This window comes from Dermacentor albipictus, chromosome 2 (assembly GCF_038994185.2).
Source record: "Dermacentor albipictus isolate Rhodes 1998 colony chromosome 2, USDA_Dalb.pri_finalv2, whole genome shotgun sequence".
NCBI lineage: Eukaryota > Metazoa > Arthropoda > Arachnida > Ixodida > Ixodidae > Dermacentor > Dermacentor albipictus.
In genome coordinates, this window is record NC_091822.1 from 152852359 (window position 1) to 152869155 (window position 16797).

General features: G+C 47.8%; 1 protein-coding gene across 1 annotated transcript in view; it reads right to left on the reverse strand.

The window, feature by feature from the left end:
* LOC135899864 (probable cationic amino acid transporter) overlaps window positions 1-12701 on the reverse strand; it is a 203714-nt gene extending 191013 nt beyond the window's left edge. The window contains exon 1 of the mRNA XM_065429257.2: window positions 12443-12701. The gene's annotated coding sequence lies outside the window, so the exon portion shown is untranslated. The remainder of the gene's footprint in view (window positions 1-12442) is intronic.
* Window positions 12702-16797: the final 4096 nt, after the last annotated feature.

Below are 16797 nucleotides of genomic sequence, written 5' to 3' on the forward strand. Positions count from 1 at the left end.
CCCATTCCTGTCGCTGCTTCGCATTTTTGAGGGAGAGTGGAATTCTTTTTGTTGAAAAGGCCCGAGGCACGGCGAGTAAGAAACTTGCATGCCCATGCCCACCTGCCCATCTCACATTCTGCTGGAATGAACGTTATGCGAAGTACTTTGCAGACAGCTAGCGTTGTTTGGGGGTTCTCCAAAGTGCGGCTAGATGGCGGAGCATGTCCGTTTAAGGCAAGAAGTCTTTCTATGTGCGATGCGAGCGTGTATGTGACGACAACGGCAAAATGGCGACAGGACGATGGCTTGACGACGACGGTAATATCGAAATGGCTGATTTATTATATTCCGGCGATGAAAGGTTACGACCTGTCTCGCTACAACCTAAGCCGATGACGAATGTTATGCATTGGGTGAATTAAGCCGAGATAGATAGATAGATAGATAGATAGATAGATAGATAGATAGATAGATAGATAGATAGATAGATAGATAGATAGATAGATAGATAGATAGATAGATAGATAGATAGATAGATAGATAGATAGATAGATAGATAGATAGATAGATAGATAGATAGATAGATAGATAGATAGATAGATAGATAGATAGATAGATAGATAGATAGATAGATAGATAGATAGATAGATAGATAGATAGATAGATAGATAGATAGATAGATAGATAGATAGATAGATAGATAGATAGATAGAAGCGGCAGGCCGCAGGTGATTTCTCGCCAGGAATTCAAGTGTAGATGGGATTTCCTTTTCGCCCCCATAACAGGTCTTCAGATAGTTCCCAACAAACCCCGGGCTGAGCGCCATCTCTCTTTCGCGTATCGAAGCGTAGGGGCTCCCACTCCGCGTGGGGAGTAGCGCTTAAGATATCGGGCAGCTAAGGGGGGGCGGTGGGCAGCCGCGAGCAGCAGCTGCCTTGTATCGACTCACTAAAGGCGGAAGGCAGGCAGACCAATGCGCGAAAAAAAGCAAAATAAGGAAAGGGAATATGGAGAGGAGGAGGGGGCGGACGAGGAGCCGCCGCCCCTTTCTCGCGAGAGCTTGATCCCTGGCTTCGATTGCGCCAAACCGACCTCGGCCTGGGACAGGAAATAAGAGGCCAGAAAAAAGAAAATGCAATGCATGGCGCGACGGCAGTTCGCCCGTTGCTGGCCTGGCGTCTCGGCGGCCAACCCTGTCTTGTTCCTTCTGTTCCCGCACGTTTCTCCCTCTCGAGTCCCTCTTTTCGCGTTATTCTTCAGTTGCTGCAGTTGTCCTTGGCTTTGTTTTTTTTTTCTTGTTTCTTTCGATAAACTGTGTGTGCTCAGCAAGCAAAGGGACGTAGTGAAGCAGGAGATATGGCGTCTGACTGCAGTCGCCCTGCCATCAAAATGGATTTATACCCTAAGCATGATCTTCTCGTACACGGCTTTCTTGTAGTCGCACGCCGACGGCGAAGAGCAACAAATGCGTGTTGTTTTCTTGTGCCTCGCCTCTTTTGGTGGACTAGGCGGTGGGGAATTGAGCGGAATGTTAGGAGGGGTGGGGGAGGAGGCGCTGGAAGGAGAAGGAGAGGTGAGTTGAGGGAAAATGTTCTTTATGACGACCTACGCACTCCTTTTTCTGCTTACTTAATATTGGAATCGCAGAAGCGAATCCGCAAGCGAGAGATTTGTTTACCGACTTATATTCAGCCTCCGTTGTCTTGTGTATGCGTGTTATTATTGTCGCTTGCGTGTGTTACGATGCGTTTGGTTTCCACTGTTCCTTGGTCAAGGCTGCGTGATGCAGACAGGCGTGCCTAAGAAAGAAATGTCAGGACGCTGGTTAGGGCGTGAGGCCCATCGTAAGAATGGCTGTGTGGTTGGTGCTTCTTTAAAAGAAATAGTTTCTCTCTGAACTGAAAAAGAGGTGCTCGCACAAGAGTGTGACGTTTTTGTCTGCATGCCTAAGGGCTTAGTAAGTCATGACCCTCCCCCTCTCTATATCGTTTTTTTTTTACCTTACGCCATAAGGCATATGTGTGTAGTAAAATACACATCGAAAAAGAAAAAGACAAGGAGGAAGCACCGTAACATGATAATTTTAAAGCCCCATCTTAGGGAAGCAAAGGAAAGCCTTATGGGAAAAAAGGCCACCACCACGTAAGTTCTAAACGCCTAGCGTGCGGCGAGTATAGGGACCAATAGAGAGGAGAACGAGCGGCGAGGGCCAATCATGCAATCACCAACCAAATAATGGCCGACCAAAAAGGCGACCATGTGAGGTCTATTTCCCAAGAGTCAACATGCAGGTGGGCCCCGACGGAAACGAAGGGTTGCGTCAGAGGATGTTATCTTGCCGAAACTAGCGGCCTGACGTTATTCTCCTTCTTAATCTTTTTTTCCTTCCTCCATATGGCGCAGGGATTGCCTTGCCCTGTCCATCTTCGTCAGCGCTTCCCCGCATACTTATCGCGCAGGTCTTAGGCGCCTGTTCCTGCGTTGAGCGTCGGCGTGTCTCGGCGTCCCTCGTAACCGAGCGAGCGAGCACAGCGAAAGATAAAGGAACGAACGCGGAGCGCAGCGGGAGATGAAAGTTGGCGAAAGCGAAGGGAGCGCGAGGAGGAAAGCGGAGGAGGAGAGTATGGCGAAAGGGTGACGAGAAAAGCGTTGTGCCGCGCAAGACGGGTGCTGCGGCGACGACCGCTACGAGATGGCGCCAGGGTAGCGCGCCGTCGTCTGCTCACTGATGGCGCCACCGAAACCGTAAAGGGAAACAAAGCGCTGCATGAGCGAAGGTCTGTCTGCGGCGGCTGTTGTGAATCGCGGCCACGCATCATCCAATGCGCTGAATTTCGCGATCCCCTGCATAGCGAGGCAGTCACGCCACACTTTGCAACGTGCCGCACGAGAGGTATTGTCCGCGACAGCCAATGTATCGCGAAATGAAAACACGTAGAGAGCTGTGCTCAGATTTCGCGTTAGGGGGTATCATAGTCGTTGGTATATTTTTTATTAGGCATAGTGAGCCAACTCGTCCAGCAACAAGTTTTAGTAATCTATGTTCCATATGCTTTGCGGAAGATTCACTACCAGAGTTGTGTGAATGGTTACGGTAAAACATCAGCATGTGCACTCTCAAACAGACCGAGAAGAAAGGCAGGAACTTAGAAAATGTGAAAAACGGTGCAGTTAAACGAGGAAGCTATCAGAGTAACCGAAGCCTCTGGGCTAAGGATTCCTTGTTTCCATCACAGTCATATCGATTTCAGTAACGCGCCACTCTGCTGAGATTCATAAAGGAAGGAAAGAAGACAGCAAGACATGAAGGCTAACCAGAACCGAAAATGCGGTTTTCTACCCTGCACTATAGTAATGGACGACAGGGAGGTATAAAAATTAAAAGGAACGAGAGACTTAGAGGGCACCGACGATGCGATGACAGTCGGCTACTATCACAGTGCACTAGTAAAACAGAGGATCACGTGCAGCTAAAGCCGTTTTGGAAGTTTGTTGTCCTCTATAAGGAGAACTATTGGGACGCAAGGCCTTAACAGCCCTCTGTTGATGCAACGCAACAAGAGAGAAGATGCGCCGACCTGGCTTGGGGGTGGCTTGGCTCGTACTGGATTTCATCGATCATACTGAGCGTCAGGTTGATCAGGTTTATCAATGCTACATGCTTATCTACACCTGAAAAAAACATTATTCAGCAAAGTTATTATTTCGCGCTCTGCACGTCGCTGTGTTATTCTGCAAAGCCTGTATATGAGCCATTAATCATCATCAGCAGCATCATCATCAGCAGCATCGTCGCGTTACCGTACCGTTACTACCGTTACCGTATGTTTCCTAGCGGAACCTATGTTTCCTAGTAGAAGAAAGGAAAAGATCACGTTCTCGAGACGCCTGCGGCAGAAGGGATGTTCCGCATCCGCCGCCTAGGTCTGTGAGTGATGGCGCTGGTTAGCACTCCCAGGGTTCTACTAGTGCACATAAATATCCAAGAAAGTGTACGGGAAAACGGCGCCGCGATTGCTCAATTGGTAGAGCATCGCACGCGAAATTCGAAGGTTGTGGGATCGTTCCCCACCTGCGGCAAGTTGTATTTTTCATCCACTTTACTTTCATTTCCATTATTTCATCGTTGCTTTATTTCATTTATTAGGCACAAGCAATTACCCCTATGTTGCCCTTGGTGTCAGTGTTTGTTGGCTTCTAATGATAATGATATATATGTATGTGTGTGTGTGTGTGTGTGTCTGTGTGTGTGTGTGTGTGTGTGTGTGTGTGTGTGTGTAGACGGTGTGTTTATCTGTTCAAACGAGGACCTCATATTTGTCCGTATTGACACCACAGGGTGGTAGCGTACGAGTGTTTATTGGCCGGTTGCCTGCTCCTATAGGATCACGTACTATGTTGTAACCGACCCGCCGTGGTTGCTCAGTGGCTATGGTGTTGGGCTGCTGAGCACGAGGTCGCGGGATCGAATCCCGGCCACGGCGGCCGCATTTCGATGGGGGCGAAATGCGAAAACACCCGTGTGCTTTGATTTAGGTGCACGTTAAAGAACCCCAGGTGGTCAAAATTTCCGGAGTCCTCCACTACGGCGTGCCTCATAATCAGAAAGTGGTTTTGGCACGTAAAACCCCAAATAATATTAATATGTTATAACCGCGGTTAAAAAAGGGTGTTCCACGCCTGCCGCTTCGGCGGTCAACTGCATTGGCCAGCACTTCCAGGGCTAATCTTTTACCGCGGCCGCTGTTTAAAAAAAGCAGGTGTGGCCTGCCGCGTCAGAGAGGCTGCAATGGAGGCAAACGTGACAGCCGTTGTTGAATTCGCGGCCGCTTGGCTGACCCCAACGGCGCTACCTGTCGAGGATGGAACGCGTCGATTTCCGCAGGCGACGGAGCTCCGAGAGCGTTCCGGACGCATTTTCTGCACAACTGGATCTTTCAGACGCAGGAATGAAATGGGCAAAGTTATCGCATTTGATTAACCGCTTCACACAGATGGAAAATTGTGCGTTGGATGTGCATAACTTTATTTGCTGGGGACGAGGATACCGCATGGAAGCCGAAACGTCCTTAAATTTCGATACCAGTTTGAACGGTACCTCGACTCCCGCTTTTTTCTTTTTCGACATGCACTTTCCCGGCTGGACGCGTTGCCGTCAAACTATTAGACTAACCGTTACTTATTAACAAAGCTTAAAGTTCATTCTTAGTGTCCCTTCAAGAGAACGAAGACGTACTGAAGCAGGCAACTTGTTCCTATACGATGGCCTCGAGTTCCTTAGCAACAATGCCAACGACATGATGATGATGATTTATTGGCATCCCCTTTGAAACCTAGCTTGCTTGAGTTACTGAGGTATGCTATCAATGCTTTTCCTTCTAGCATTCTTGTACACATCTCTTTAATATTCTCTGTCTACCCTGTACCGCTGCCTATGCCTGCAATGGCTGTGGTCCTATCAGTCTCTTCCCTGCTTTTTTTTTATCCGCGAATACACTAGACGTCTCTTGCCTATCTTGACTGCTGACCGACTGATACGTACTTCCGTCCACTTTAAATCCAAGCGCTTCTGGAAGTTCTGCATGCGCAACGTACTGGTTCTCGCTGGTTGAATCCCTTCGCATTCCGCGCGAAGGTCACCAGAGGTCAGTGTTCTCCGTGACATGCGTCGCGAAGAACACTGATCCCTGGTGTTGAAAAAAAAATGTGCACTCACATCTTGCCTCGCCTTGTTCCCGGAGGCGACACTTATTAGCAGCACAAACCGAACGACGAGTTTCATATCCAAATGTCACATTGGTGACACGTGCTGCTACTGCGACGCTGTGCCAAAAAAAAGGAAAGAGAAAAAGAAAAGAAAAGATAGAAAAAGAAAACACGATTTTTTTTTTCCTTCCGCTATATATTTATTTTCTTTAGCTGCTATGCTAGACACAAATCTCTCCCGTCCCACACGTGATCCGAATACTTCTCTTTCCGTTGCTTGCCACGTATACACTGCGTTGACTGTCGGAAACGGTTCCTCAGCCACCGTTTACACGGTCTTCCGTTCGCTTTGTATGGAGTGCGATCTCCAGGCCACTTCGTTTCCGCAGGCTTCTTTCTGCCATCTCTCGTTTCGTTGTTTTCTTTTTATTAGCAGCCTGCGACGGCGGGTTTATTTTTCTCCGACTTGCACAAATGGCGCCCTTCCCGCCATTCGAGCGCGCTGCCAAGTTCGCGTCACGGTTGGTTTTGCAGACTTCTTATTTCATTTTTCTTTTCATTTCTTTTTTTCGAAACCGTTCGTTCGCTGCAGCCACGCAAGCCAAAACTGTCGCAACGCGACTGCAATGGCGTCGGCGAAACTGACAAAGGGCGTGAAAAACCCGAGCCTCTTTCTTTCTTCGTTCATTGTATAACGAAACATTTTTTTAACGCGCAAGTGGCGCGGCCAGCCTAGTGTATATACCGCCGTTGCATTGTACGAGCTCCTTCGAGCGTTCCGGCGGACTTTGCGTGGAAAGAAGAGAAGTAGTTTAATGATTAGAAAATGTACAGAGGTCGGCCGGAAAATGGAGCATCTCGCCTGCTACTCTACGTAAGGGAACGGGAAGAGAGGAAGAGAAAAGGCCACAATGTGGGATGATAATGGGAGGAACGAGGTGAAGTACACATTGCATAAATGTTATCACAAGCGTGAGTCCGGGCCCGTGTCGCCTAAGAAACGTGAAAGAGCACGCATTGTCTCTATCGCCTGCCAACTCTGTGGCCATGCGCGTAGCAAGAGGTCCTCCGACAGTGGTCTATTGTGTAAATGTCTCAAGGCAGCTGCCATTGTCAGTCTTTCGAGCGCATATTCGTGCGGAGAGAATGCAACGGCAAGTGTTCGGAACAGTCCGCATTCTTTTCCGCGAACAGCAGCGCTGCGTCATAGCTTCGCGCGCGCGCGCCAGCCTGCATATACGTCGAAGACAAATTGCTTCGTCGTGAATTATTTATTTGCCCCGGTTCGGTTCGAACAGGTTTCACAAGGCGCCCCTTCCGCGTGTTTCGCTCGTCTCGTGTTCTTAACGGCGCTTCTTCCGTTTGCGGCGAAGCGGTTAGCGATGTAGTTACGCAGCACTTTTCGTGCGGCGTCGCGCGACGACGTATCCGATATCAAATGTAGCAGCAACGTAGATGCAATGTAGAATTCGCTTTGAAACGTAACGATCGATGGTTGTAAAACGAAAGTAACCTTGCATACGCTTCATTCGAATAGACAACAAGATACATTCGCGGTTTCTTTTATGACTACCAATTCGCGACTTTAGCTTCTCACGTCGATTTACATGCCGGCTACGCATTGTAGGTCGGCTAGGATGTTTGTCTACGTTAGCAGCGGTGAAAGCTGACGCCGTGGTGATGTGACACAGCCTGTCTGTAGCAGATTTCACTATGGTCTGTGACAACCTAAGAACGCAAGGTTATATTTATATAAAAGGTTATACAGAGCTTCCGTTGGTAAATGTTGGTTATTATAAGGAACGAAAACAAACGGACACAGAACGCTTTTACATTACGGGCTCTGTACGTACACCTACGCTTCCAACTCAAACACAATTTGCATAGATGCGCCAACCAATTGGGTTCGCTTATTTCTCTGACGTCAGGCGGTTCTGCATGTCTAAAGCGGTTCTTCTCTCCGTGGAGATGTGTCTTCGTGTCCCCGGTTTTCAGATGAAACCTTAACGTCCCGCCAAATTTTCTGGATTCTGATATGAGCGCTCCAAGAAAGGTGGCATTTTATAGTGAAACAACGAATCTACTCGTACATTTTTCAGTTAGCCTTACGTTTACAATGGCAGTGAAAAGTCATTAAGCTGCGTCAGGACTCCAGCTGGCTCGGCTCCCTTTCAGAAGTGAATTAAAGGTACACTGCGCTTCTTGTGCTTGGAGCTCTTTCTTATCTTTTATGTACGAGTAAGCGTGATTTTCGGCCGGAACACGCGCCTTTGAAGCGTAACCACTCCGACGACTCACCCAGAAAATCTGTCCGTCGATCTGTCCGTCCGCTACGCGTAACGATATGCGCTCCGTAAAAAATGGCTGTGGCTTAGCTAAGGTTAAGCCCAGGATGCGAAGCATACTAGCCTTTATTTTAGTTGTTGAACCACTGTTTAGCCTGGTGAACTGCTGTTGCTTGGCTCTATTTGGTTCGGCTATACGAAGAAACAACTCATGCAGGCGAGCGCACGAGCTGAGACCCGGCTATAAAGCTACGCGGCCGCGCGCGGCACAGCAAGGAAGAGCGTGGTTGTGCGGCTAGTATGCTTCGCATAAAAACAAAAATAACGCAGCAAATTCAAAAGCACGAACGCTGGCGTTTCTGAGTTAAGAACCTGCGACCCGACGCTCAGAAGCAAAGCATTGATGCATTGCTGCACGAAATGCATTGATGTGCGAGTTACGTTCGTGCTTCAATGCACAAAACAGCGGTTTCCTTAAAAAAAAAGTAACTGGAACGCCAGTGCATTTCGTCGGACATTTTACAAATTAATATCTCGGAACTGGTGGTGTCCGGAGAATTCGTTCCCAGTGAATATGCCTTGCAAACTCAGCGGTTATAACTTGTATATTGAGATGGGTGCCGTAAAATAATTAATTAAATAATTAATTTGTGTAATTATGTCAATTCTTCAATTGAATATTTTGATTACTTGAAGAGGTAACGGCCGCCTCATCGAGTAATTTAGATTAAGAGGTATATATATATATATATATATATATATATATATATATATATATATATATATATATATATATATATATATATATATATATATATATATATATATATATATATATATATATATATATATATATATATATATATAGGTGTGGGATCTTTCACCACCTGCGGCAAGTTGTTTTTTCATCCACTTTCATTTCCATTAATTTATCATTTCTTTAATTCAGTTAGTAAGTACAAGTAATTTCCCCTAAGTTGTCCTTGGTGTCATTGTTTGTTGGCTTCTCATTATATATATATATATATATATATATATATATATATATATATATATATATATATATATATATATATATATATATATATATATATAGCTATATATCTATATATATGTGTGTGTGAGCGACTGTATAAGCACTATTTGACTCAAAGTCCCCACTAAGGAATTGCAGCAGTAATTTTTTCTCACAACTACATCGAACCCGATCCTGGCGTCTCGCTCAACGGAACCAAGATCCCTACAGTCGACTCTCTTCGCCTACTCGGACTTTACATCCACAAGGACGACTCAAGGAGGGCCACTCACCCGCGTCTCTAACGCACACCGTCACAGGTTACGCACCTCGTCAAGAGGATCACAAACCAAAGAAGCGGACTCAAGGAGCACGACACACTAAGCATAATTCAAGCTCTCCTAACTAGCCATATCACATACGGAACTCCCTACTTGATGCTCAAGCCGGCTGACATCAAGAAACTCAATGTTGTCATTCGAAAGGCAATCGAAGTAGCCTTGACCCTCCCACCCATGGCATCAAGGGAGAAACTCCTCAAGCTCGGCGTCCACAATACGTGGGAAGAGCTCGTTGAGGCTCATAAAATCCGCCAACTAGAGTGGCTCAAGTTCACACTGACCAGACGTGTAGTTTTGCGCTACCTCAACTACAGTGAAAGCTACATTGCATACAAAGACCAGAAAGAAAGAATCTCACCTGCAGACCGGGACTGTATCAGCGTTGCAACTATACCGCGAAATATGTATCCAACTTACCATAAGAAGCGTCGGCAAAGCAGAATCCGCACACTCAGCAAGAAATACTGACGAGACCCTGATACGAGATACACCGATGCTGCCCGGTATATTAAACGAAGCGCCTTTCCTCTAAGCGTCACGGCTCACCAAGGCAAAGAACTTGCAGCTGTCACCATCCGGGCAAGATCCCCCGAGGCTGCAGAGGAAACGGCAATCGCTCTGGCAATAACAACTTGCCCTGAACTAGCAGTAATCCTAACAGACTCCCAAGCAGCAGCCCGCCACTATCAAAAAGGACGCATATCAGAAACCGCACTCAAAATGCTTAGAAATCACATCGCACGCGCCCCGCTCCCCAACGCCCACATCAACTGGGTGCCAGGCCATCAGGGAACGACAGGAAATGAGGCGGCACACGCCGCTGCCTGCGAGCATACCAGCCGGGCTTTCCTGCCATCCCACACTAGGCCGGCCGCCAGCGTTGATGACATCGCCCTAAAGTACTCGGAGCATCTGCAACACCACCGAATCAGCAGAAGAATGTACGCTTCACCACACAAGAATCTGAGCAAAGAGGAAGAAGTCATCCTGCGCCGCCTACAGACAAACACCTACGTACACGGAGTAATCCTGCACAGACTATATCCTACGCAGCACGTACACATGCCCCCCATTGCGACGTCCCAGACACCCTGCAACACAGGGCCCAGGATTGCCCACTGCGTGCCACGTCCGCAGACCCTACCTCACAAGCTCCACAAGACGACTCCAAAGAAGGCCGCCCCATATAAGCACAAGAAGAGCGCCCCAACTCACCGCAGGTCCATACGACAACTGAAACGTGGGAGGACCAGCTTTCCTCCGATGACCTGGACGACCAACGCAGTCTCGTCGCTCGGGCCAAGGAGGCAGCCCGAGCCAGAGGGTTCTTGAAATAAGGAATCCTCCCACCTAGGGTGAACCGGGTTCTGACTCAGATAACCGTTTCAGCAAATAAAAGTTTAGTTCTCTCTCTCCGTGCCTTCGGTTCCAAAAAGTGTTACCCATCGCGATGGTGGGCAGGGCGGGCTCAAGGCGACAACGCAGTTGCGCGACGCTCGCACACTTGCCAGGGTTCCCTGCCACGCAGCTGCAGAGGACGAAGAGGAGGAACGGTCGCGCCTCTTCCGATGCTGGCGCTCTGGTAGCAGTCGCACGCGATAAATGCATATATTGCGCACAGAGACCAACGCGCATGTAGTAGAGGACTGCGTTGTAGCACGCACCTTCTGGAACCTAGTTCCAAGAATGTTCGGAATATCCATCGTGCGGCCACCCCAGCGCCGAGATCGGTTTGCGAGTCTCGTCTACTACAGCGCTAGCTACATTTTGCGGTGCTTCCGTAACATCGCAGAACGATCTCGGCAGACAAATAGAGCAATGTACCCCAGAATGCGGAAACTACGGGTGATAGTATGGGGTCATCTTGAAGAACAATTGTTCAAACTCGGTGAAGCCGAGTTTCTTCGCCGCTGGTCTACGCGGTACATAACCGTCTCCCGAGGCAAAGTCTTTCTACAGCCAGAATAATGCTCAATTCGGTTGCCCGAGTTCAGACTATGTCTGTATGTGCCCCGAGTACCTTTCATAAATTCGAGGCCGACAATAATGCTTTTGCCTGGATGCGGTAATGAGTTTTGTTGTTGTTGTTGTTGTGTGTGGCAAAGCCAGTGTCAAGAAGACACCATTTATTATTTCATTTGTTAATCTGTTTTGTTTACATCAAGTATGATGTATTATATGTGATGTACCTCATATTGTACTTTTCGTTCCTACCACAGTTGTAAGTGTGCCTACGGGTGAATAAATTTCCTTGTCGCAATAAGGACAAGAAGGCAGTGACGCTCTTTCTTTCTTTCTTTCTTCTTTTTATATATATATGCCCTCGCCACCAGGCGCGGACAAGTGGCCTAACTTTATTTTTTCGCGCCATTTCACGTCAGCGAGGCACTGAGAACGGAGCATCCGGCAGTGCCTGCCACGGGCAAGAGTCACAGCACTTGAGAGCGCAAAAAGTGACAAAGAAAGAAAGGCAAGTTCGAAGCTATTGTCACGGAACATGGAGCGCTGAAGAAGGCACCTACGTGTGCTCCGGGGGAAGGTTTAGAGATCATACATGGAATCGTAATGAAATGGCACGTTTCTAAACTTTAGAAGCCATTTTTTCACCGTTTGCGTTTTTTTTTTCAGAGCACAGAAGTTCGCGTTATCAAAAAAACTATTGTTCTTGTAATATGCAAAGCAGACTTATTCGTGGGACGTTTTAAATGTTGAAAGTTTATGCAAAATCCTAATCTGGGGTCATATTTTATAAGTGCTTCTGTTTTCAATACACAAAATGAAATGTTTATTGCAAAGTGGAAGTGCAATTTTTGTGGTGCCAATTATGTAATTTAAAGAAGAACACAAAATGGAAAAAAAGTGGCCACGCAGTAGCATCGCATGCATACATTCCTGATATTAGCTTTCACACGAGAATGCTAAAATTTTTTGTCATTTCGGAACGATAGTTTTTGTGACTGAAGATATAGTCACGCAAATACTACAAAGATTAAATTCTCTTCGGAAAATTGTTCTACAGCATTAAAATTTGGCAGTCGGACTGAGACTGTGTGTTTAAACATTCCCTCTAATTTTAGTTAAAGGCAAGCTTGAGGCTGCAAAGTTCACTTACTCGAGTAGAGAGAGTGCTTTCCGTTCTCACCGGCCATAAGAACAGCCAGTCAAGACCGCGACTAAACACAGAGGACGCGAGTCAGGAAACGGTACGAGAACTCGCTTATGCAGCTTGACTGTCTTCGATGGATCAGCTGTCAGACTGGCGCAGCAGCTGTCACATTGGCGCATCAGCTGTCAGATCGGCGCATCAGCTGTCAGATCGGCGCATCAGCTGTCAGATCGGCGTCAGACAGCGCTGTTCCACCGTTTCAGACGGCTTTCTAGAAAAAAAAAATGCAGGAATTGTATGAGAAACCGCAGCGACACTAGGTAGGTAATTAAAGATGCTCGCATAAGCTAAAATAATGCTCCCAGAAAAGCCAGCGACTGCAATACGTAGATTGCTGGCTTATCTACACTGTCAATCAGGCATTTCGTCCCACCTAGGATTATTGCTACGCGTCCCATCTTTGCAAGAGGCTCCTTAATAACTGTCGCACCTCACAGGGGGTGCGAAAATAGCCCGACTATTCATCGCGAAGTTCTCCGGCTGCAAACTTGAATGATTTAGTGACGATAAGCATGCCGGCAGTATACCATGAATAATCGGAAATTAATGACGAGAGTACGAGCCGAAGTAGCACAGCTCCAACTCGCGATAACGAACTGGTGACAACAATAGCCTTCAGTTTGAAAGAACGCACTCGCGCTCTATAGAGAAGTCCTTGTGTACGTTCCAGCGATGCTGAATGCGACCCGCTCCTATAGTTCTCCGAAGGCGTGCGGAACGGAACGAGTCGAGCACTGAAATTCTAAACCATAGACGCACTTCGTGAAGAGCGATGAAACGCATCAGACGTCACCTCATCGTGAGGCTCCGCCAGAGTGGAAATTTGTGTTTACGTTGTACGCCGTAAATGTTGTGGCCAACTGTTTGGTGCGTTAGCCCGGGTTTTTCAGGAAATGCGTTCGAAATTCGTTAAAGTTAGGGACGCTGAGATAATATAAATTATTTCATCTAGGTTACTTTAACCACAGAAGCAAACGTTTGAAAACGGTTCAATGTAGTGTTTAAACAACTCATTATGCAAATCAGACAAATTAACCTTCTGAACGAGAGAGACATGAGATTGGTCCCAATGTAAGAGAGAGAAAGACAGGGAGTTTAGCCAATGCGGACCGGTTGGCAACTATGTGCTGTGGTAAGGGAGTAAAGGGAAATGAAAATGGTGGAAAGAGACACGAAAAAAAAAAACTATGTGGCGCGCGGCACTTCTTAAAGTCTGTCACTATGTTCATTTGCCCTCAAAAAGCGCAGCAGCGCATTCAACACCTTCTGGGATGAGGGCGCTCCCAACCGGTGACCAATGATTCTGTGGATCCCGAAAAAGGACGATTGTTAAGTCTGTATAATGCGGTTGAAAGTTCTCTCATAAGCGCATTGGAACGAGGAAATTCACAAAGAAGTGGCGCGATGATCTCCTCGCAGCCATATTTGCCGCATGCAGGGTTGTAGGTGATCTCAGATGCGAGATGAACAGGCGTTTGTAAAGGCCAGGCTGAGCCACATGTAGGCGGCGCAAGAGCGTTTCTTTAACTCGCGATATTCCTGGCGAAAGACGGAGCTGTAGAGGCGGACCCAAGCTATGAAAACGAGTGTTTGTGAATTCCGTCGAATTCTATTGTGACATTGTGCCAATGTTCGCTTACTTGAGAACATTGGCACAATGGCTTGTAGTCTTGTAGCCTTGTAGCTGCGTCGGTTCGCGACAGTGGTATTGCTGTGCACTGTAAACCGTCGTAGCTAGATCGGGCGGCCACATCCGCGAAGTCATTACCATAGATGCCGCATAGCCTGCTATCCATCGATATGCGATGTTGTGTCCTGTGTCGAATGCATGGGGATGGAGTAGCGTTATGTCCGCGACTAATTGTTCATTAGACCCGTGATGAAACGGCGACATGAGACATGGTAGAGCTGCCTTCGGAGAGTCGGAGCAGATGGATCGTTCCTGTGGCGGTTATTGAATTATGAACGCTAGAGAAGCGCAGAGGGTGGCGAGTTCTGCCACCATCGATGACGTCAAATGAGACGTCTTGAATTTGACGGGGATGGATGTCACGGGGATAAACACTGCAGCTGCTGAGCTTGCCGAGGAGACCGAACCAACCGTGTAGACGAAAAGGTGTCCACGGTACTTTTTAAATGCAGGCGCAGTAGTACTGTCTGTTGCAGTGCTCAATATGACGACTCGGTTTTCGTTTTGACGCCAAGAATAGTAGCACGACCTGGAGGGCGCCTAGGCAGAATGCAGAATGCTGGATGCGTTGCCGAGATGTACAGTCGCGGACAGAATAAAATGGACCACGGTATCTCCAAAAACGTTCAATTCCCGAGCAGCCTGTAGCAGTAACCAGTAAAGCTGCCCACGACAACGTTGTTAGCATATTCTAATCGAGGTCCAAAATGCAAATAGCAGATTGTGTTGTGAGGTTGCGGAGATATTCAGCTTTTTCTTAGATTTCATGGTCCGTAATATTCTGTCCGCGACTGTACGTTATAGAAAGGGTTCTCGCTCATTTGCGCACCCACGCGTGCGCCTGACACGCCGGACAACTTCAAGTTTCGCCGTGTCGCCGAATACCCGAACCATCGGTTGGTGGATGAATAGGTGCTGTCTGAAACATGTCGTTCGCGACGAGTTTCAGGCTCCCAATATTGCTTCCGGCGCATGCAATCAGCAAAAGCATAGTCTTCGAGATCTGTTTCTGTTATGTAAAGGAGACATCGCTGGAGCGTGGATTTGGACACCGGCTCTAAGTGCGGCCTTCTCGTCCCGTCGTCGACAGTTCACGCTGTTATTCTTTCATTGTGAATAAAATATAGTTTAAACGCATGCACACTGTCAATACATCGAGACTGCAAAAAGAAATACCGCTGGCACATAACAGGGAGCTTTAGCAACAGCGTAACAGAGCGGCTTAGCTGCGCAAGAAACCCAACTTCATTGCAAAGCAATGCAGTTCTTTATTGCCTTCGGTTCAATCTCTCAAAACATGGTTATAGAAATAGTACACTCAAGTGTCTTTGTGCACCTAAATTCCCACTCACCGCTTACGTTATTTTTGTACTTCTTTTAGAGGGTTTCAGGCATTGCGCATCCAAAGTTAGGGGACGCAAACTGATGGCTGTACAAAATAACGGAAGAAGGTATATGAGAAAGAACGCAAAATGACTGTAAGAGAACGCAAGCAGGACGTGGGGCTTTGGGCATGCACAGACGCCTGGATGCACTATTTATAAGACTCCATAATGTCCATGGAAAGCCCACGATGTGAGAGTATTTCCTAAAGAGAGCGCAGGTCCTCCGGTCCTTCTAAACTTGACCCACAGTCTCGTATGCATGACATAAATCAGGCAAATTAATAGCACACGTGGGGTGTTCCGATCGCGTGCGTCACGAGCACATGTTGCTTATTCAGCACAAACTATTTCGTATGTATTGTGGCTGATGTAGGCCGCACCTAGCCGGAGTCATGACTAATTTCTTCAGCTTCTCTGCAGGTTGCCTACATATCTCTTCGTGCACTTTCTCTCTATTCTTTCATTCTCGCCTCTCGTTCACCTGACAGCTCGCGTGACTCGTGAACAAAGCGAGCCCGCTTTTCTCTCTCTCTCTCTCTCTCTCTCTCTCTCTCTCTCTCTCTCTCTCTCTCTCTCTCTCTCTCTCTCTCTCTCTCTCCTCGCGTACAAATGAGCCCGAGAGAACAGGTGGAGGCCGGAAGCATGGAACGCTGCGGCACTAACCTAATCACGTCTCGAGTCGTTTGTTGTCGCCCATCAAGCCTTATGCAGAGGAGCAAAACAGGAAACGGCCGGGCCGAATCTGGCGTGCACGAGTGGCCGACGGAAAGAAACACGAGAAGACGGTCGTAACAAGGCAGGGCAACCCGATGGATGGAGTGAGGCAGAAGGTGGGGTTGCGTGGAGAGGACTCGGAGGAGCGCACACCGCTGACTGGTACCTCGCACGCACCGTCTTTCCTTGTATCGATTCCGGGCCGGGGGCGACAGGTTGATGGACGCGGCAGCGCATGAGATCGGGTGGTTCGGTATAGCCGGCCAGCCGACCATCGTCCGTGCATGCTCGCGCAACCCATTATTTCTCTCTCTCTCTCTATTATCACCATAATCATCAGACTGGCTACACCCACTGCAGGGCAAAGGCCCCTCCCATACTTCTCCAACTACCCCGGTCATGCACTAATTGTGGCCATGTTGTCCCTGCAAACTTCTTAATCTCATCCGCCCACCTAACTTTCTGCCGTCCCCTGCTACGCTTCCCTTCCCTTGGAATCCAGTCCGTAACCC